Source organism: Scylla paramamosain, chromosome 10 (genome assembly GCF_035594125.1).
Source record: "Scylla paramamosain isolate STU-SP2022 chromosome 10, ASM3559412v1, whole genome shotgun sequence".
In the NCBI taxonomy this organism is placed as follows: Eukaryota; Metazoa; Arthropoda; class Malacostraca; order Decapoda; family Portunidae; genus Scylla; species Scylla paramamosain.
The window spans coordinates 25,059,432-25,081,931 of NC_087160.1; the positions used below are offsets into that span (position 1 = coordinate 25,059,432).

Sequence of the window (22,500 nt, forward strand, 5' to 3'; positions counted from 1 at the left end):
AAATGTACTTTTTAGTTACTCATATGAAAAAATAAATAATGCATGTAAGGAAATGAAGAAAGAAGAACTGAAACAAAAGACAACTGCTACCTTATATATCACAGTCTTCCTTATTCACTTTTCTATATATATATTTCTTTACTCATTTATGCATTCGCTTGTGTTTCTTGGCTCAGTCTTTCTCTCTTCTTTCTTCATGTACGAATTATTTTGTATACTTATTCATTAATTCCAATCATCGTTCCTTCTTTTTAATGTACTAGCTTGCTGATTTTTTCTATTCACTTTAGCATCTCATAGTCCAAGTCTTCTTTCTTCTTTCTTTATTTTTACTGTTTTGTATATATCTGTTCAATCCAATTTTCATTTATTCTTTCCCTCGTGATGGACTAATTCACTTATCTATCTATTCACTCCCGTGTCTCTTGAACTAAACTAACGCACGACTTTGCATCCTCAGCACGTCCTCCTACTGTGGAACTGATGCATGGACTTCAAGGTCTATTATTAATCCCTGCCTGCGATATGCACCAATCAGGCAAATGAAGAGACTTTCCAAGCACGCAGCCTAAACTATAATCACCAGCAAGAACAATACTGCCTTAACCTCTTGCTCCCGAACACTGGGAGGCGCCCAAGAAGGTTATATACATGTGACCCCTCCACTGGGCCTCATCTCACTACCAGGCTAAAAGAAAACGTGCGTCGTATAGTAATTAAAAGGTATATACCAGTTTGCATTAAGGTGCATTAACCCGCCCATCTGCAGGTCACCCCTCGCCCCATTAAGGTGTGTAGTCTTGCCAATTTCAAGTCCACCGTCAGCTTTTTTAAGTGGCATAAGTGGCATGATTCTCGTCCCTGTCCTGACCGCGGGTGAAAGGTGGAGGCAAGCAGGGGAGGAGGTGAATTGAGAAGTCTGGATACTGCGTGGAGGGAAGAGACGAGTGCTGTGTTCTATTAGGGTATGTAATGGTGTCTATATATTTACATGACGAGTCAGGACATTTTTCTTTTCTTTTCTTTTTTTTGGAGAGAGAGAGAGAGAGAGAGAGAGAGAGAGAGAGAGAGAGAGAGAGAGAGAGAGAGAGAGAGAGAGAGAGAGAGAGAGAGAGAGAGAGAGAGAGAGAGAGAGAGAGACTGCAAGCAAATCAAAGACTTAATATTGAGAGGGAACGCGTAAGATGATAGAGAAGAGAGTGGAGAGTTAGCAGACTTTTCTTCATGACTTCACAACAGAGCTCGCAAGAGGAGAGCTGTCAGGAGCATCGATCTCACCTGAAGTGGAAGAAGACGTGTAGAGAAAGAAGCAACACCACCTACAACAAAGCCTTCCCAGAATAAAGGTTCCAGAGGTGGTCACCACAGCCAGCCGTGTCCTGGTCAGGCTGGCACCGTCAAGGTCATTATAACTACGCAGGGGATAATTACATGTATAACTGCGCATGATAGCATTACATTATGTCCAGCCAAATTATGTAATCAGCATGCATTAAATTATTAGATTGGGACCTGCTGGTATATCTCATTACTGCAGCACATTACCCTTTATTACAGCGTGCATTGGTCCCTCCCTGTGCACGGGTACCTTGTAGTGAGTACACTAACAATACACGGGTATGCGAACCCTGGGCATAGCAAAGCTTGTGTTGCGCTGGCTGTGTTGCGTTGCGTTGCGTTGCTACGTGAAACTGCAATCTGGATATCATTAAAATTATAATAGCATTCTCCACTATTTCTAATAAAAACACACACTCAAGCACTATGCAAGTATAATCTAAGCCTGGAAGCCCTAAGGAAGCAGACATTAATGTTACTTATCCATTTTTTCCTGATTGAGGTAAAATAGCAGGTGACGTAGTGTGACGAGGACAGACGGCGGAGGGCAGGGCAAGGTTGGACGGGTCGTGGCAAGCCTGTCGCCGCTGCCCGTGTCTTAGTCACTTAAGATTCATGAAGATTCTTTGTTGCTCTTCCTCAAAAAACATCCGGCTCGGAACACGCAGCAGGAAAGAACGACACTCAGAAGGAATGCATTATTCATGGGGGAGGATAATTATTAACAGCAGTACATCGGGCACCTGTCTGTGGTTCAGGTGATGCAATAGATCAGGATGAGCAGTGTCATTTAGATTACCATCATTGTCACAATAATAGCATTAATAGTAATAATAACAACAACAACAATGATAAATAATAACAATAAAAACAAAATAACAATAATAATAATGTTAAATAGTAGTAGTAGTAGTAGTAGTAGTAGTAGTAGTGATGGAAGTAGTAGTAGTAGTAGTAGTAGTAGTAGTAGTAGTAGTAGTAGTAATAGTATTAGTTCTTTTAAAACTCATTCGATCCTTATTTGCTTTTCTCGGTCTGCGTCACAAGCCAACCGAATGCCCACTTGTACATGTAAATGTATAAAGATAATATCAGTTTTGCTGTAGCGGTAATGTTATAAGTAAATCCTGTTTTAAGAAAGGAAGGCTTGCCAAGTGTTTAAAAAGTACTTATGAAGATAGTTTGAAAGCGCTGGCCTATTTAATTCTGCTGGTGTCTTGATTATTATCTCAAAATATACTATTACCACCACCATCACCACCACTGCTACTACTACAGTTAATGATATGATACATAATTATATTTTCGTAATTTAGTCTGTATTCATGTCAGTATGTGTGTGTGTGTGTGTGTGTGTGTGTGTGTGTGTGTGTGTGTGTGTGTGTGTGTGTGTGTGTGTGTGTGTGGTCTGACCGCAGCTAATGGATATAGATGACGACACACACACACACACACACACACACACACACACACACACACACACACACACACACACACACATCTAGTTAGCCGTGATGAATAACCGATTGTACCCAGCTGATCATGCCTCTCTCTCTTTGTAATACACACACACACACACACACACACACACACACACACACACACACACACACACACACACACACACACACACACATCCATTCCACGTTTAAATCCACTTCGTAACGCTTAATTGCTACACCAACTCCCTCCCTCCTACTCTCCCTATTTCCTCCATTCCTCTCCCTCTCCCTACCTTCCCTTCCCTCCTCCCTACCCCCTCCCTGACCACCACTGAGGGATACTAAATGCTGTAAGCCTGCGATGAACAAACCAGGAAGAGATCGAGGGGGGAAGGCTGAGGTTGGGGGTGTAAGTGCAATGAGCATCAGGAAAAAGAAAAAAAAAGTGAAGGCCTAGGTAGAGGGAAGGTAAGAGTGCCAACCTAAACATTATTGGCAGGATGAAAAATGTTAATCAAGAGTATGTGTGCATTGGAATCACGTAGTTTATAACAATTAAATGTTAAGAATTATTGGAAGGATTGTAAAAAGCTAGTAGAAATATGGATGAACTGGTAAATACTTGGTTTTATTGGCAAAAATGTTGTTTGTAGGAGTTCTCGGTCGAGAAAGGCGAGTACAAATGTGGATGATTGAGGAAAAATCGTATTATCATGACAAAATGTTAAATATTATTGCGGCAAAACGAAAAGCAAGTAAATATATGGATAATAAGAAAAAATGATCTAATGATGTGTAAATATTGCAAAATAGTAATAAAAAGAGTGCAAGATATTGCTACTAATAAGATTAGCTTGAAAACACACAAATAAAGTGAGATTTTTAAAGGATATACGAAGATATTGGTTCATAAACAGAGCGGTAGACAAGTGGATCAGACTCAATAATCAGATTGTCAACGTAGGGTTAGTATGGAGTTTTTTTTTTTTTTAAGATTAGATAAATTCATGGATAGAGTGATGAATGGAAATGCGGGTACATATATATTAATCTCCTAGGTGTTGGGCAACTGGCCTCTTGTGGTTTCCTTTATATTCAAGGGTTCTTGTGCTCTTTTGAAATCACCAGGACTGCATATAAATGATCCAAAAAACAAAACTTCCTCTTAAGTATAAAACCAGCTAGAATTTAATGTAAAATTTAGAAAAAATAAATAAATAAAATAAATAGAGGTTTAGTTCGAGGGAAAAAAGTGGAGGAAGAGAGACACACACACACACACACACACACACACACACACACACACACACACACACACACACACACACACACACACACACACACACACACACACACACACACAAAAAGGGTTATGAAAGACAAGGGAGTAATAAAGTGTATTGGGAAAGGGGAAGTAGGGGACAGTGGTTTGTTAGGAACGTCCGGGCAAGTGTTGGGAGTGACTGGGGCTGAGACACAATTCAAAGACCTATTAGGGAGCATAAGGACTCGTTAATTAATACGAAAGGATACCTAAGTACTAAGGATACCTAAGAAAACATTAAAAAAAAAATAAATAGATAAATAAATGAAACAGCACTGAAAATGAAAAATATGAGAGTAAATATAAGAACGGTGAATAAAAGCTGTAATAATGAAATGGAAAGAACAAGGGGAAAATGCGATCAAACTTATGATAAGACCTGCACTAGAAATTAAAAGGATGAAGCGATATTAATAATGGTGATAAGAGTTAAATAAAGTTAGAGAGAATGAAGGGAAACGTTTTTAGGAAGGATAGGAAGAGACTGTGCTAGAGAGGTCGAAAGACAGAGAAACACATTAGTAAAACGAATCAGCTGCAGTAAAAAATGTGACAAGAATGAAGAGAAAACACGTCGAGAATAGTAGATCAAAGTTTTACTAAATAGAGGGAACGAATGATAGGAGAAATTATATTGTTGAAGCAAGTTAAAGATAAGTAAGAAATACTAGCGTTAATACACCATATTAGAGAACTGGAAGCAGGTCGTGGTTGATAAAAGAAAATTGCAAGATAAGGATAACTGATAATGAGAATTTCACAAACCAAAAAATAAAATAAAATAAGTACAAACCAAGAAAGATAGAAGAGACGAACAGAGACAGGAAATAACTAGGGAAAAAAAAAAGATCGAGGTAAAAAAAAAAAGAGCAAAAACAAAATAAAAACACAAATAAAGAATAAAAGAAAGATGAAGGACGAAAAAAAAATAAATACTAAACCTAAGGACTGAGGACTGGCTGGGTAAACTAGTAAGGCAAATATCGATAAATGTCAAAAGTTAATGTATATATTGAAGACACTTGTAGCGAGGTAAGCGATGAGGCTCAGCTCTCTCTGTGTCCTTCTTCCTCCACTCCTCTTTTCCAACACAAGGGTAAATATGACGCAACTCTGCCACGCTGATGAAGAGGAGGAAATGGAGAGGAATGGAGAGAAGAAGAGAGAAGAGAAGAGGGAAGGGCATGGAGAGGAGATAGGGAAAGGAAGGGAGTGGGAGGAGAGGAGAGGGGAGGGGAGGAAAAGAGAGGAGAGAAGAGGAGAGGAGAGAGAGAGAGAGAGAGAGAGAGAGAGAGAGAGAGAGAGAGAGAGAGAGAGAGAGAGAGAGAGAGAGAGAGAGAGAGAGAGAGAGAGAGAGAGAGAGAGAGAGAGAGAGAGAGAGAGAGAGAGAGGAGAAGAAGAAGAAGAAGAAGAAGAAGAAGAAGAAGAAGAAGAAGAAGAAGAAGAAGAAGAAGAAGAAGAAGAAAAGAAAACGAAAAAAGAAAAAGAGAGAAAAAAGGAGACGAAGAAGACAAAAAACAAGAAAATGGGTACAGTAGAAAAATATGAGAATTAGAAAACTAAAAACAAATACCAAAGAAAACCAAAAATACACAAAAAAAAATAAAAAGATAAAAAATAACTAAGATCAGAGAGAGAGAGAGAGAGAGAGAGAGAGAGAGAGAGAGAGAGAGAGAGAGAGAGAGAGAGAGAGAGGCGAAACACTTCCGTAACTCCCTCGCTCTTTACCCTTGACCGATGCAGACCCGATTACCAGCCACTTCTCAGACCTCCGCAGGTACCTTCGAATTACATCCTTACTAATCTTCCTCTTCTTACACCACAGCTAAAAACAGAAAAACAGTAACAAAAATACCACGAGTACTGGAAGCGGGATATATTTTTCGTTTCTTTTTCACAGTTCGGGTACTAATTTTCCAGGTATGACAACACGATTTTTACGTAAATAGACAGTGACGTCATCACCACGCCACGGTAGAAGGGGAGAGGGACAGAGTGAGGGAGAGAGAGATTAATAGGGTGAGGAAGCAAGGTTTCAAGTCACTTTATATGCGAGTCGCGTGTAGGAGTGAAGAATGAAATGGAAATGAGGGGGTGGTAAGGATGATATGATTAAATTGGGACATGGGAAGCACGAAATGAGGCAATGAGAAGAAGAGACGAAGGAAATAAAATATGAAGAAGGTGAAGGCATAGGAAAAGATTAGAATAAAGTGGAAAGGAGAGATGAGAAGAATATGATAAAGATATGAAATGGAAATCACGAAATCAAAGAAAGAGAAGAATAAAATATGAAGAAGGTGAAGCATATAAAAAGATAAAAATGAAGATGATATGAGGGATGGGAAGGATTGTATGATAAAACTGTAAGGTGGAGGACACACAATGAAGCAATGAGGAAGGAAGAAAAAATACGAAGAAGTATTATGATAAAAAAAAAATACTGTAGTAGGAAATTTAAATGTATAAAATAATAAATAATGCTGATTCACGTAATAACCACCAATTTTGTGGGATAATAATAACCAAATAAGCCAAAATCACTACATGACAAATATTTAGAGATAGACAAATACATAATATATATATATAGAGAGAGAGAGAAAGAGAGAGAGAGAGAGAGAGAGAGAGAGAGAGAGAGAGAGAGAGAGAGAGAGAGAGAGAGAGAGAGAGAGAGAGAGAGAGAGAGAGAGAGAGAGAGAGAGAGAGAGAGAGAGAGAGAGAGAGAGAGAGAGAGAGAAACAATAGATACAGAGAAGGAAGGGGAAGCGAATGAGAGAAGGAGGCAGGAGGAAAGGGAGGGGGAAGAGAGGGAACAAGGAAGAGAAGGCGAGATGGAAGAAAGGGATATGTAATAAAATAGTTAAGAACAATACCAGAAAGAAGGAATGAACTTTAACATTTCAATAAATACATACCGCAAACATTCTGGAAGGCTGAGGTGACGCAAAAACAAAATCTGTAAAGAAAAGAAATTTAATATAAGGGACATCAAACTTTACATTTTGAACAAAAACAACAAAATAGCAGCAGCAGCAGCAGCAGCAGCAGCAGTAGTAGTAGTAGTAGTAGTAGTAGTAGTAGTAGTAGTAGTAGTAGTAGTAGTAGTAGTAGTGATAATAATAATGACAATAATAATAATAGTAACAACAACAACAACAACAACAACAACAACAACAACAACAACAAAAACACCACAAGGCACACAATTAGCAGCAGCATCACCACAATGAGAGTCACCTGTGCATTGTGAGGAAGCAAAGGTACACACACACACACACAAACAACCTTTCACCCGCACTTCAGGCGTGACAGATTAGGCACATATACCCCAAGGCTGAGGGATGCCACTGACGTCATGCTGTCACGCCTCGTTAGGGATGACACTGGCGGCCACACACCTCATAGATTCCTCTCACTCACCATGCATTCCTTGTAGTACTTCGTGTCTTTCCCACACGCCTCACAAACGCACACACACATGCCTTCTTCAAATTCTTCTTCCTTGCATATTTAATCCAATGTATTTCGTCCTCCTCACATTCCTAACACATAAACATTCGGTGCCTTCCTTATTCTTATTCTTCCTCATCATCATCATTTACTTTTATCCATCTCTTTTTCCTCACACGCCTCACACACACACAACTTCTTCAATTATTTTCTTCGTCTATTCATTTAAGTGTATCTGCTCGTCCTCTCACTCCTCACACACAAACATTCCGCGCCTTCTTCAACTTACTCTTCCTCATCAACATCCTTCTCATCATTCATCTCGTCTTCCTCACACTCCTTACATAAACATTCCTTCTCCAAATTATTCCTCCTCATCTCATGCCCATTACAGTATACCTCCTCCTCACGCATGGTTCGTAGACAGACATTCGGTGCCTCACTCATATTTCGTCTTTTCATCATGTAATTCTCTTTTAAATACACTTTGTCCTCCTTTAGCACGAAGGAAAATATTCATACCCTTTCACCGCTTCCTCCTCCTCCTCCTCCTCCTCCTCTTCCTCACCATGGTAATCTTCTTTGAAAGGTTTAATGTAATATACTTCGTCTTTCTCACACAAACACTTCTTTTTCACCACATAACACTCTTCTGAACACTTTCTTCCTCACGTACAACCATTCATTCCGTCCCTCCTGTTTCTTCTTTATCATACTGTTCCCGTCTGCTCCTCTTGCTATACAAACACGCAAGGAGAAAGAATTGCACGATGCTACGAGGAAGTTCTATGATATATAAATGTATTTCTCCTCCTGGTTATATTAATTGTATAAATGTTGGGCGTTTAATATTTACCTACTGCAGGTCGCAGGTCACGGCGGGAAGGACGGCCTACGCATTTGTGGGAAGCTAGGAATGCAATTGAAGGTGAAGCTTATATACAATGGTTGAGGAATACTTTTTTTTTTTCCGCCCTTGTGAGTGTGACACAGACGGTGTGACTGTTTGACGTCTATCTGTACAGCATGCTGTCTAGTGAGTTTACCGTAAGTAAAAAAAAAAAAAGTCTCTACGTGGCCAATTAAGTTAGACAGTGTTAGGATAAGCCTGAAGTTACTTGTGGCTATGTTATCTTGGATCAAGTTAGGTTAGGTTACATTAGGTTACGTTGTAAGTTACTTGTGGCTGTAAAGCTAAATTAAGTTAGGTACCGTTAGGTTAGGTTTACTTAGATTAGGTCTTAAGTTGACTTTGGCTATGTTAGGTTAATTTAGGGCGATTCATCATATATATAGAGAATAATTTTGGATGGAATTTTCGTGGCGGAATATTCGTGGGTGAAACTTACTCGTGTGGATTTCACAGAAGCGTCTGGTGCACGTCGTGACCGCCGTGCCGCGCTGTCTGTGTGTGCCAAGGATGCTCCGTGTGTATTTTCTGGATGATTTATACACGGCGGAGTGAAAACCACTAATCCAAGATGCTTAATAACAGAGATGCTCAGTTTTTAGTGGGAATCTTAATGCAAGCCAGGGTTTCAAGGTCTAACCATGCGACTTATCTTAAGCTGGTGTGTGTGTGTGTGTGTGTGTGTGTGTGTGTGTGTGTGTGTGTGTGTGTCCCCAGCACATCTTGAAGAAACAGTGACGAGGCTTGTGTGTATATACTTAACCTTTTGGGTGTTAGTGACAATATGGGCACTTGGAAACTTATTGCATCACTTCACCAGCTCTCGTATACACCTCAAGAGACCGAAAATAAAGCTGCTTCTACTAAAAGCTTCGAAACACACCATCGCTCACTTTACTGTCGATACTGTCTTCCGAAATAAAGCGTTAAAGCCTGCACCACTCCATTCTGTTAAGCTTAAATAGAGAGAATCCACAGAACTTGCAGTGTTAAAGAGAGGTATTGAGGGGAGCGCATTCATAGCGAACATCCTCAGCAAAATAGTGACGAGGCGTGTGTAGGTATACTTAAAGGTAAGGCAGTGACAGACGTGTATACATAGCTATCACCCTCAGCAAAACAGTGACGGGGCAAGTGTAGGAGTATGTATATTACTGACCGATAAGAAAGGTGTATGCATACCTGACACTTTTAAAGCACTAAAGAAAAGGAGAAGCGTACGTATACTTAAAAAAAAAGAAGAAAAAAAGAAATACAGTAACATAAACAAAAGTACTAAAGAGTAATAATGGTAATAAAAGTGAAATATGAACAACGTGCATGATAACAAGGACGAGGAAAGGCAGTGACGTAATAATTAGTATTAATAAAACTAATGAGAGTAATAAGTAATAACGTGTGTGATGGAACAGACGAGAAAAGGTTGTGACGTCATGCCTGGGGAGGGAGGGAGGGAGGGAGGGAGGGAGGAAGGAAGGAAGAGAAAGAAAGAAAGAAAGGAAAAACAACAACAACAACAACAACAACAATAATAACTATCAGAACAAGAAGAAGAAGAAAAAGAAGAAAAAGAAGAAGAAGAAGAAGAAGAAGAAGAAGAAGAAGAAGAAGAAGAAGAGAAAAAGAAGAAGAAAGAAAGAAAAGACAGAAAAAGAAAATAAGAGAGAGAAAGAAAAGTAAAAGAAAACGCAAAAGAAAGAGAAACACGAGGCAGGACGATGCAAATGTCTGAGATGAATGACAAAGACTTCATCTCTTGCTATGATAATGGGAAGAGTGTGAAGCCACGCAGCGCCTCCCGCGAGTGATAAGGCGACTGCATACGTGGCCGGGGACTCCGAGGCGCCTGCGTGGAAGAGACCGGGGTATAGTGGGTACAGTCCAGCCTAGCCCAGTTTATGATCCTAGCCCAACTTGAGCCCTGGGTATAAACAGCCTAGCCTATAATGACCTCGGGTATACCTTGGGTTGTGGTATATTCTGGGCTGTTACACCGGGATCTCTGTGCGTGGGAGAGAGAGAGAGAGGGGGGGAAAACAAGAGAAAAAAAAGAGAAAAGGGAAAAACAGAGAAACAAAAGAAAAAGCAATGAAAAACGGGGGAAGAAAAACAATTTCGTGGCGATGTGGAAAAAGAAAGGAAGCTCATTTCACCAATACTGCGCAGTTGAGAAGTTTGAAATTTGTTTATTTTCGTCGTGTGCTGATGGCGAGATTACTTGAGTGCGCAGTGAAATCTTGGCGCCACAACCGATGCCAGGAGTGTGATAAGGATAAACGTCTAGGAATGAGCGACGAATTAATGAAACCCAGTACAAAATTATTCATCACTAAGGCGGCGAATAAAGCTGTATACAAATGCCGAACGCCCAGCAGTTGGTCATCAGTGGGCGGACACATGGTATCAGAGGTCACTTTCCAGTCAATGGGCGCACACTGAGAAAGACACTGATACTCTTTGTACCTCCCATGGATTGACAGACGCCTCTCGATAGCATATGTAAGTACTTCCAGCGACTGACAAACGCCTATCGATACCCTGAGTACCTCCTTTCTTTTACAGTTGCCCGAAGATACGGTGTCAAACAACTTGGACACACAGCCAATCATTGAGGCCACACAGTCACACGATGAGCCCACACAGTCAATGAGAGGCCACACAGGATATTAATAAGAACACACAGTCACTCACTAAGGCCACACAGTCAATCAGAGGCCACACAGTCACACGATGAGGCCACACAGTCAATGAGAGGCCACACAGGATATTAATAAGAACACACAGTCACTCACTAAGGCCACACAGTCAATCAGAGGCCACACAGTCACACGATGAGGCCACACAGTCAATGAGAGGCCACACAGTCAATAAATGAGACCACACAGTCAATCGGAGGCAACACAGTCAATCAATAAGGCCACACAGTCACACGATGAGGCCACACAGTCAATCAACGAAGCCACACAATCAATGAGGGCATACAGTCAATGAACGGGGCCACACAGTTAATCAATGGAGTCACAAAATATCCATAGTTAAGTGTCAATCAATAGGAACAAACATACGAGCGTTGTCTAAAATGTATACAACTCTCAATCTGACCACGAGCTGTTGGTATTCTTGCAACACAACTGTCCTCCCGCCCTTCTCTTTCTCTCTTGGTGAATTAAAATGTGGCACAACACGTTTGGGAAGTGACCGGTGACCCACACAAGGCTGAATCTGTTTTCTCGACACTGAAATCCCAGGTCAAGGAGGCAATGAGCACACAGGTTCTGCTTGGTAGCGGATGTGTTACACTTTAACCTCTCTCTGCTTACCTACTGAAACATTAAACAGAGGAAAGGAAGGCAGAAAAAAAAAAGAAGAATCAAATAGAAGAAGAAAAATTAAAAAAAGAAAAAAAAACATAGGAGGTTTTCTTAAACGAAAAGAAGAAGAAAAATCGATTCTGAAAGGTATTGAAGAAGAAGAAAAAAAAAAGAAAAAAAAAGTAGTTATAAAAGAAAAGTAACAAGGAAGAATATGTGTAATGAGACAAGAAAACATGGACAGAGAAAAAACTAATGTACATGATACTATTATGAAAGAAAAGAACAGGAAGAAAATAAGAATCAAAAGTATAAAAAAAAAAAACTGAAAGGGGAGGGAAAAATAGTTGACAGGATGAGAAGAGGAAAAAAATAATAAAATAAAGGAAGACACTTTTCAATTACTGTCCTTTTTTTTTTTTTCTTCTTTTGTTATCACTTCCCTTTCATGTGCACAACCTCCCTCCTGACAAGACAAGAATCGCTCACTGTCTCCTCTCCTAAGGTCTTACCCCCTGCCACCGCCAACTCTCCCTTCCGCCTCTCATCTCTAGGTCTCCCATCTGCTCAACCTCAAGCATCCATTTATTACTTTTCCCTTGCTTATAGGTCACCCCTTCCTCCTTTCCCCTTTTCTCTTCCTCCCTACTCGCTGCCTCGCCAACGCAAGGCCTTGACTGGGCGCGGGAAACATTGCGAAGACGCCTTGCTGCATGCTTTCATCCAATCCTGTCTTCCCCTGCCACGTCTCTCGTCCTCCAGCGCCATCTTGTCTTTCCCTTCTTTTTATCTCTCCCTCCTTCATCCATCTTCCCCTAAGGCTATCGTCTGCCTCACCCCTCTTCTTTATTCTTATTGCCGTCTTCCACTTCATCTCCCCGCTACCCCCTTCTTTCATCGGGGTCTAAAACGCCTCTTTTCATCCAGGAAGTTGCGGAAAGGTCAGCGTCAAGGCCGTGCAAAGGGGGGTGGGGGCAAGGCCGCTGCGTCTGCGTGTGTGTGTGTGTGTGTGTGTGTGTGTGTGTGTGTGTGTGTGTGTGTGTGTGTGTGTGTGTGTGTGTGCGTGTGTGTGTGTGTGTGTGTGACCCAATCGGTGTGTTTGGTCATCGTCCCTGGCTTCCCGAGGACTCCGGAAAAAGAAAAAAGAAAAAACACGCAAAAGAACTCGAAGAAGATGGAGGAGAGCGTAGAGGAGGAGGAGGAGGAGAAAGAGGAGAGAATGGGCGGGGGAAGACTGGCATTTCCTCTCGTTTCCGTGCTGTGTATGGATGAGAGTGGTGAGGGGCGCCTTGTTAATTTAAGTGAAAGGAGTGACGGAGTGAGGAGCGGGAGTGGAGGAGGGGGTGCCGTACACGTAGCATATCCCAAAAAGAATAAAGAAATTTGAAGAAAACGAAAGTTAAGAAAATTTGCTTACATATTACCGTTATTATTATTATTATTATTATTATTATTATTATTATTATTATTATTATTATTATTATTATTATTATTATCATTATTATTATCATCATCATCATCACCACCACCACCATTATCATTGTTGGAGATTATTTACGTCCTTCATGCACGTTTCATAATTTAAATGCCATTAGGTGTGTTTTTTTTTTTTTCTGTCTTTGTGTATCTGTATGTTTGCATTATGTCAAGCAGCCAGGTGTATCTATTGCTTTCTTTATTTTACTGTTGTTTTTTTTCCCCCTGTATCTACGCTCTGGTCTTCCTCACACTCACTAAATCACACACTTTTGTCACGCTTCTTAGGCAGTGTCTTGGTGATTTAGTAAGAGGATCCTCGTATGTAAATATCGCGTTTTAAAACGTGTATTTTTTTTTTCAGGACCAGTTCCTACCTACACACAGTCACACACATACACACACACGTTCTGCTACTCACCGTACTGTGATGTCACGTCTTATTATGTCCGCACACGAAGAGAAGATGAATGCAAAGACAAGCCAATCAACATAAGCTACTTTACTATCATTTTCACTATCATTATCATCACTGCTTCTACTTTATCCTTCGTTGACTTGTCCTTCTTACTCTTCCTACTCTTTCCATCCATCATTGCCTCCCACGTTTTATTATATTTCACTAATTTTCTTACAGGTCAATGTCATCCTCCCGATCTTCGTCATACGGAATGAAAAATATAAATGTTTACTTTGAAATCCATCCATTCATCCCAGTGTTTTATCTCTCCGTCTGTGTCTGTCCCTGTCCGTCTGTTTATCTGTCTTTCACCCCCGTCCATTGTGTGTGTGTGTGTGTGTGTGTGTGTGTGTGTGTGTGTGTAATTGTTTTGTCTCTCTATTTATGTCCACTTTCATATAACAATATCTGTCTAATCTGTCTACTGAGTTAATCTATGCATATGATTGTTTGTCTGTTTGCCTGTCTATTTGTCTCTTTGTCAATTTACCTGTCTACATGTTTTTTTTTTTTTCTATTGGTTTGTCTGGCTATGAGTTTTTTTTTTATTTTATTTCTGTTACTGTCTATTTTTCTGTCTACTTGCTGATCTGTCTTTCTGCATGTCTATATATCTGGATATCCGTATGTCTGTATTTCTGTCTATCCGTTTGTTTATCTGTCCGTTTTTGTCTATCTATTTTTTTTTTTTTTTTGTCTATCCGCCTTCCTGTCTATCGGTATACCCACCTGTCTTGTCTGTCTATCTATCTGTTTCCACACCTGTTTATCTTTCTATCTATTCGTTTACCTAGGTCGGGCCGTAACCTTCACTGCTTCCCACGCGCAGCAGAGGTCTCCCTGTCCTCCGTGTGTGTGTGTGTGTGTGTGTGTGTGTGTGTGTGTCCACAGGATTTGACTACTTCATTATATTCTATACATTTTTTTTTTTATTTTCTTGCCATGATGACGCTTAAGTTTCTCTCTCTCTCTCTCTCATCTCTCTCTCTCTCTCTCTCTCTCTCTCTCTCTCTCTCTCTCTCTCTCTCTCTCTCTCTCTCTCCTCTTACTACTACTACTACTACTACTACTACTACTACTACTACTACTACTACTACTACTACTACTACTACTACTACTGCTACTACTACCGCTACTACCACAATTAAAACAGAAGTAGCAGAACCAGGTAACAGAGGCCCTTAACTTAGGCATTGCAGAGGGAGGAAGCATGACACGACCACCACCATCACCACCACCAAGGACAGGTAAGGGAGCTACACAGAACAGAGGCAACATAACGAGGTTCTCACGCCGCTGTCCGTAATGCACCAGCCCTCACCACGTCAGCTTCAGCCAAACATAGTAACTAGTAAGCTGGTAGTAAACTGCTCAGGAGGAGAAGCTATAACTGTACCTTGATAATACGTAGGTACTTAAGAAGAGTAGTTATGGATGAGGGTATTGAAAGACAAGCTATACCTGCATTTGAGCACGAGTGTTGTGGTGTTTAAAAGGACGGCTAAGGATCGTCAAACTGAAAGGCAAGCGAAAACCGCATCTTCATTTTTATGTAAGTTCTTAAAAATCATAGGTACAGATTGTGAAATTGAATGGTCAGCGAAAATTGCATCTTTATTTTTAACGCAAGTTCATAAAAAGTATAATTACGGATTGTGAAATTAGAAAAAAAAAAAAAGCTTAAACTGCATCTTAATATCACGTGCGTTGAAGGAAGAAATGCATTACGTGTAGTGAAATTCAGAGGTGAAATTTTGTACGAGTATGTGCCGTAAATAAAACAATCTTGCTTTTTTTTTTTATATTTTTTACTCTATAGATGTTTTTGTATTCACGAAAGCAAGGGATTACGTGAAAATAACGGAATTACACAGAATTATGAACTGTAGGGTAACTCATACACAATTACGAACTAAAGGGAAAGTCATGTGTTCCTAATCCCGAAGTCACCACCACCATCACCACCACGACCTCTGCCACACACACACTCTTCCTTCACTCACCCTTGACTCTCAACTAATGGGTGTCCTTCCTTATTAATGGACTATTCACCACCAACTCTCTCTCTCTCTCTCTCTCTCTCTCTCTCTCTCTCTCTCTCTCTCTCTCTCTCTCTCTCTCTCTCTCTCTCTCTCTCTCTCTCTCTCTCAACAAAACAAGTCTTTTCAATGTTTTCTTCCCATCCTCCCTTCGATGACAAACAGAAAACGTGAATCTCTCCCCTCACTGCTCCTGCCCACTACGAAGAATTACGCTTTTGTGCACCCCCCCTCCCCACGCCTCCCCACGCCTCCCCAACACTTCCCAACCCACTCCGTCATCCGTCAGCCCCTCCAAGACGCCCCCACACCATCCTTCCCTACGCACGCTACGCAACGGGACCATACGTACGAGTAACACCTGGCCTGACGCGAGTACACACCTCAAGGCCACGGACGGTAGGTAGTGAAGACATAATGTGATGAAATGACGTGGGGAATTAGGAAAGGTTGGTTCGTTAGCGGGTGGTGGTGGTGGTTGTAGTAGTAGTAGTAGTAGTAGTAGTAGTAGTAGTAGTAGTAGTAGTAGTAGTAGTAGTAGTAGTAGCAGCGGCAGTAGCAGTAGCAGTAGTAGTAGTAGTAGTAGTAGTAGTAGTAGTAGTAGTAGTAGTAGTAGTAGTAGTAGTAGTAGTAGTAGTAGAAAAACGTAAAATTATTGACGTCGGTGTGAGGAAGAAGAAAGGAGGAGAAGGAGGAGGAGGACAAGAAGAACTAGGGCAAGAAGAAGAATAAGAACATGAAAAAGAAAAGTAAAGAAAAGAAGAAGAAGAAAAAAGAAAGAAAGAAATTAAATGAAGAAGACAAGGAAGAAGGAAGAGGAAACAGAGCCATTAGAAGTGATAAAAAAATCTTTAAGAAAAAACACAGGCAATAAAACAAGGAGGACCAAAGATAAGGAAAGAAAGAGATAAGAGAGAACGATAAGAGCTAATAAAGAGAGAAAGAAGAAAAAAAGAAAGAAAAACAAAACGAACCTGATAAAACATGAGGATATGACACACACACACACACACACACACACACACACACACACACACACACACACACACACACACACACACACACACACACACACACAGACACAGGAAATGAGAGGCAAAGGGCAAGAAAAAAAGAGAAAAGTGACGATGAACAAAAAAAAAGGAAAAAGGGCATAAAATTGATTACGGAAATTACCAGAGAAGGAAGGAAGGAAGGAAGGAAAGAAGGAAAGAAGGAAAGAAGGAAGGAAAATAAAAAAGAAGGAATAAACAAAGAAGGAAGAGCGGAAGAGATCAGAAAAATTAGTAAAACACAGATTAAGGAAGAAAATAAGACAAAATAGAGTAAAGGAGAGAGAAACAAAAAGGAAGTAAAATAAAAAGAAGGAAGGAAGGAAAGAGGGAAGGAGGAAAAGGAGGTTTTAGTTGGAAGGGAGGAAGGAAGATACATACCATAAAAAACCATAATGGATGAGAAGAAGAAGAAGAAGAAGAAGAAGAAGAAGAAGAAGAAGAAGAAGAAGAAGAAGAAGAAGGGTAGGAGAAAGAGAAAGAAGAGAAAGAGGAGGAGGGGGAAATATTGTAAGCATCACAACAAAATTATCAGAATCCCCCCCTCTCTCTCTCTCTCTCTCTCTCTCTCTCTCTCTCTCTCTCTCTCTCTCTCTCTCTCTCTCTCTCTCTCTCTCTCTCTGTATGTTCCTCTCTATCACTATTATGCGTCATTTCTTTGTCCTGCGTTCCTTTCCTTCCCCTCTCTCTCTTCTCCCTCCTCCTCCTCCTCCTCCTCCTCCTCCTCCTCCTCCTCCTCCTTCACCTTCACATCGTATCCTCTTGTCCTTCATTTATCAGTTTTATGTCCTTCCAGTCGTTGGTTTTGTTTTCTCATTTGTTTGCTTTGCTGCTTCATCTTATACGTATTTCTTTGCTATTAATCTTTCTTTCTTTTTTTTTTGTTATTTGCTTTTCCTTCCCATTTTCCCCATTTTTTTTTTACTGTATCTTTTTTTTTCTTTACTCCTTTATGTATTGTTTAGGATTAATGAGTGTTTTGTCTGTCTGTTTGTCTGTTTGTTTATCTGTCCGTCTGAGTGTCTGTTTTTTTTAATTCTCTGTTGCTATTCTTTTTTTTTTTTTCTGGCTTATCTGTTCGTCTGTCTTTGTGTGCCAGTACTCGCATCTCTCTCTCTCTCTCTCTCTCTCTCTCTCTCTCTCTCTCTCTCTCTCTCTCTCTCTCTCTCTCTCTCTCTCTCATCTTATCCCAACAAACTTCCATTTACGCGTTCGTCTCTTCTTCCTCCCTTCCCTCCCTCTCCCCTTCCCTCCTCCCTCCTGACTCACCCTCGAACCCACCGGAAGTCCGTCTGAGGGTGACCTGCAAGGGATAGAGTGACCCACCCCCCACCCACCACCCACCACCCACCACATCCACTCCACCCTCCTTGCCCATCCTCCACCTCCCACCACCTAACCCACATATCCTTCCCCACCCTACCCCACCAATCCACCACCCACCACTACCTACTCCACCATGCCCCACCTCACCCACCCCACCTCAGCCACCCCACCTAACCCACTACACCCATCCACACCCAGCGCACAACCATTCACACCCAGAGCAGAGCCTTCCACACCCCCTCATTACATAGTCCACCTGCTCCACCCGTTCCTTCCTTTTACGCATTATACATCCACCTCATGCGCTCTCTCTCTCTCTCTCTCTCTCTCTCTCTCTCTCTCTCTCTCTCTCTCTCTCTCTCTCTCTCTCTCTCTCTCTCTCTCTTCGTCATCTTCGGTATTCACATTGGTGGTGGTTGCAGTAGTAGTAGCAGTAGTAGTAGTAGTAGTAGTAGTAGTAGTAGTAGTAGTAGTAGTAGTAGTAGTAGTAGTAGTAGTAGTAGTAGTAGTAGTAGTAGTAGTAGTAGTAGTAGAGAAGAACGACCAGGATTAACATCACCCATAGATTCATTCACTCACACTCTTGCACACACACACACACACACACACACACACACACACACACACACACACACACACACACACACACACACACACACACACACAGAGAGAGAGAGAGAGAGAGAGAGAGAGAGAGAGAGAGAGAGAGAGAGAGAGAGATGCACCCACATCATCAAAAACAATAAAACAAAACACACTGCCACTACTGAACCGACAACCTTCCAGCCGAACGACACGTAGCACGAGGAGGAGGAGGAGGAGGAGGAGGAGGAGGAGGAGGAGGAGGAGGAGGAGGAGGGAAGAGGAATGAGGTGGAGGTAGCCTTAAGGTGGGGGGATCCACTCGCCCGTGACCAGGACTATCTGTGGGGATGAGGTCACCATGCCTACTGCCTCGCCTGCACAGTCACTACCGCTGGAACGCACAGACAACCCTTCCATCCACCTCCCCCAGCACCCTCCCCCGGCCAGCCCATCCACTCACCAGCACCATTATCCCTCCACCATCCATCCATTTATCTCTCGCCATCATCCTAATCCATGCACGAGTAATCTCACCTCCACCTCTTCCACTTATTATCCTTCCACACATTGCGTTTTTTATTATCAAGGGTATGTAAGTTGTTTTTGTGCTCATCCGTTCCTCTTTTTGATGTGCGAGTTGTTTGTCCGCCGCCTTATCTGTGGATTAGGGATTGGGCAGATGTGGGGTTCTTTTTTTCTCTCAGGGACAGGTAGCGTGAGATAAGATGTTCAGCCCTGCGTCACGATCTGGCGTCTCCTCAGGGATGAGTTGAGACACCTCGATTCCCACTCCTTGGAAAGATGAGAGGTGCGGGGTGACCAGATTCAGGTTTCTTAAAATGGGTGTTGCAAGTGAATTTCAATAAGATAATGACTTAAGAGCATAAGGGAAGCTACATAAAAAGTCAGTAATCCCACTTGGCAGTTGCTATATAAAACACACACACACACACACACACACACACACACACACACACACACACACACACACACACAAACACACAAACACACTTAAATCTTCCTATCATCTGTGTCCATAAACTTTTCTAATCTTTTAAAGCTCTCTATTCATCTGGCAAAAGTAATCTGATTCCTGCGTCTATTCATCTGCAACTCTGTCCGAAATTGCTTGAGTAAATCAACATTCTATGACAGGTAATAACAGCTGAGATTAGATAAACAGAGACTTACAAAAGCAGAGATACGCATAAACTGGCCCACATATAGGGTAAGCCTCGCTGCAAAAGACTTTCCTCTCTCTTTCACCATTATTCTATCCACCTCTCTAATGCCATTAAGAGTTAACCAGTATTCTCAAGCATTCATTCCTCTTTCTGGTAAACTCTGAAACTGTCTGACTGCTTCTGTATTTCCCGCTTCCTATGACACTTACCCACAATTTTGGATGATCCTTCCGACCTTTCTTTTGGGGATAGCACCTCAGTGAGCTTTTTTCGCTTTTTTTTCTTTCCCTTGGCCAGTGCCACTCTTACATAAATAAAAAAATTAAAAAAACGAGCATATAGAACAGGTACAAGAGCAATAAAAGACTAGAATAACTTCAGGTTGTGCAAGGCCGAGAGACAGTAATAATCATGCTGGCCGACTGTCCTTCTGCTGAGACCTTATGTTCCAGCAGGCGAGTTGGTGCGGCGCGGAAGCCATGTGTGTTCCGTATTTGTGTTCTGGCGAAGTTCCATGACGGGACCGTAATTTTTATCCCATTGATTTTCCGAGTCTCCTCTCGATCCCCGGTGCTGACGCGGTTCCTAAGCCGCACGTTTGTTTGGGGTGCTGTTGCTGTTCTTGTTGTTCTTCTTCATCTCCTCTTGTTGTTGTTGTTGTTGTTGTTGTTGTTGTTGTTGTTGTTGTTGTTGTTGTTGTTGTTGTTGTTCTTCTTCTTCTTCTTCTTCTTCTTTTTCTTCCCTTGTTGCTGTTATTGTTGTTGTTGTTGTTGTTGTTGTTGTTGTTGTTGCTGTTCATTATCTTCTTCTTGATATTGTTGCTCTGGTTGTTGAAGTTGCTCTTGTTGTTGTTGTTGTGGTTCTTGTTGATGTTGATCTCTTTCTTTTTTTTTCGATGTTGCTGTTGTTGCTGCTGCTGTTGTCGTTGTTGTCGTTGTTATTGTTGTTGTTAAGTGTTCTTTCTCTTCTTCTACTTCTATTTCTTCTTCTGTTACTCCTATCTCTCCTCCTTGTTAATAACGTTGCTGTTGCTGTTACTGTCTATCCTCGTCCTGTATAGGCACCTCTGAACTGTGACGAACTTAAGTATTTTGTTCTGCATTCTTTACAATCTGAACATCCGCGTTGGAGCAGCCTCATGAGTCAGGCGGGGTGAGTAATCCAGGATCGGCAGGGTTGGCTGTATACCTGTTTTCATGGCGTGGTTCCTTCCAAATACTCCTGGAACCGCCGAAGTGTTGTTGTTTTTGCTTTCATTATTTTGTCGTCAACGTGTCTGGCGATCGTTGCAGGAGACGTTGGCAGCATGTGGCGCGAGATTCAATGCTGTTCAGGGAGGGTGGTGTTGTTTACTTCCATCTGTGTATCTGTTTTGCTTCCCACATCCTTAGTTAAATTTTTTTTTTTTCGTTTAATTTGTGTATATGTTTTACTTCCGATATTCTTACTTTATTTTTATTTATTTTTTTTTATTTCATGTTCCTTCCATCTATGTCTGTTTAACTTTTGACATTTTTTACTTTTTTATTTTTTTTTCCTTCCTTGTCTGTTTTACTTCCGACATCCTTACTTTCTTTTTCTTTTTCTTTCCATCCGTGGTTCTATTTTACTTCCTTAGTTTATTCTCCATTTCCTGTTTGCTTTCACTGCCGTTAAATCCAATCGCTTACCTTTCCCCAGCTTGGTTATTTATTTTTTTCATTGTATTTCTTTTCTGTGTTTTAAAGTCTAATATTTTTACTCCCTCTCGCCATTCTCATCGTACCGCTTTATTTCCGCCACCCCTCGTTGCCTTCATCCTCCTCCATCAAAGTCTAGTCATTTCTCTCCTCGCCTACCTCTTTCACGCAATGTTCCTCCACCTTCATCACCGCCATTGCCATCCTTCCACTTTTTCCCCTCTCCGTCACCCACCTCCACGGACACCCAGCCATCTGTAACCCCAACTCAAACACTCCACTCGCCGCCATAATCCACGGCCACCTCCCCAGTTCATCCCCAACTGAATCACCAGTGTCTATATTCGTGCTTCTCTATTACCATGTCTTTCTCTCGTACCAGCAGTCAACATTCCTCCACCTAATACATATTCCTGACGCCATTAATTCCCATAATCCCACCACCCATTCACTGACATCCACATCATCTCATTCTCCACACCTCAATCCTTAGAATTCAACCTTCTCGAGCTTTATTTACTTCCACCAGCAACACAATTACCTCCTTATCGCCGCTCAAAACCCTATTCCAGTCACATTTCATAATCCTATCCTAGGGCAATACTCTCAGACATTTTGGCGTCTTATCTCGGCTTCTTTTAACAGGTTGGTTAAAGTTGTTGGGGATTTTTAATGGTGTGTTTTCATGATTCTATTGATAGTTCAAACAAGATATCTACATCAACATTTGGAAAAACATTCAAGGTAACCCAACTGATTATTCCTGTGGTCTTAATAAAAAATCAATAAATTAAAGTCTTTACAAGAGCCAATAATGTTTCAAAATATGGGTCCTTTCCCTCATCACCATGCTTATGACATCCCTATATTTTTCGGTTTCCTTCCTTCATCATTCAATCTTTTTTACAAAACACTTCTCTTC

General features: G+C 41.3%; 1 long non-coding RNA gene across 1 annotated transcript in view; it reads right to left on the reverse strand.

The window, feature by feature from the left end:
* LOC135104423 (uncharacterized) overlaps positions 1-22,500 on the reverse strand; it is a 122,872-nt gene that overhangs the window by 85,673 nt on the left and 14,699 nt on the right. Inside the window, exon 2 of the long non-coding RNA XR_010270434.1 lies at positions 7,023-7,063. This is a non-coding gene — a long non-coding RNA (uncharacterized LOC135104423). The remainder of the gene's footprint in view (positions 1-7,022; positions 7,064-22,500) is intronic.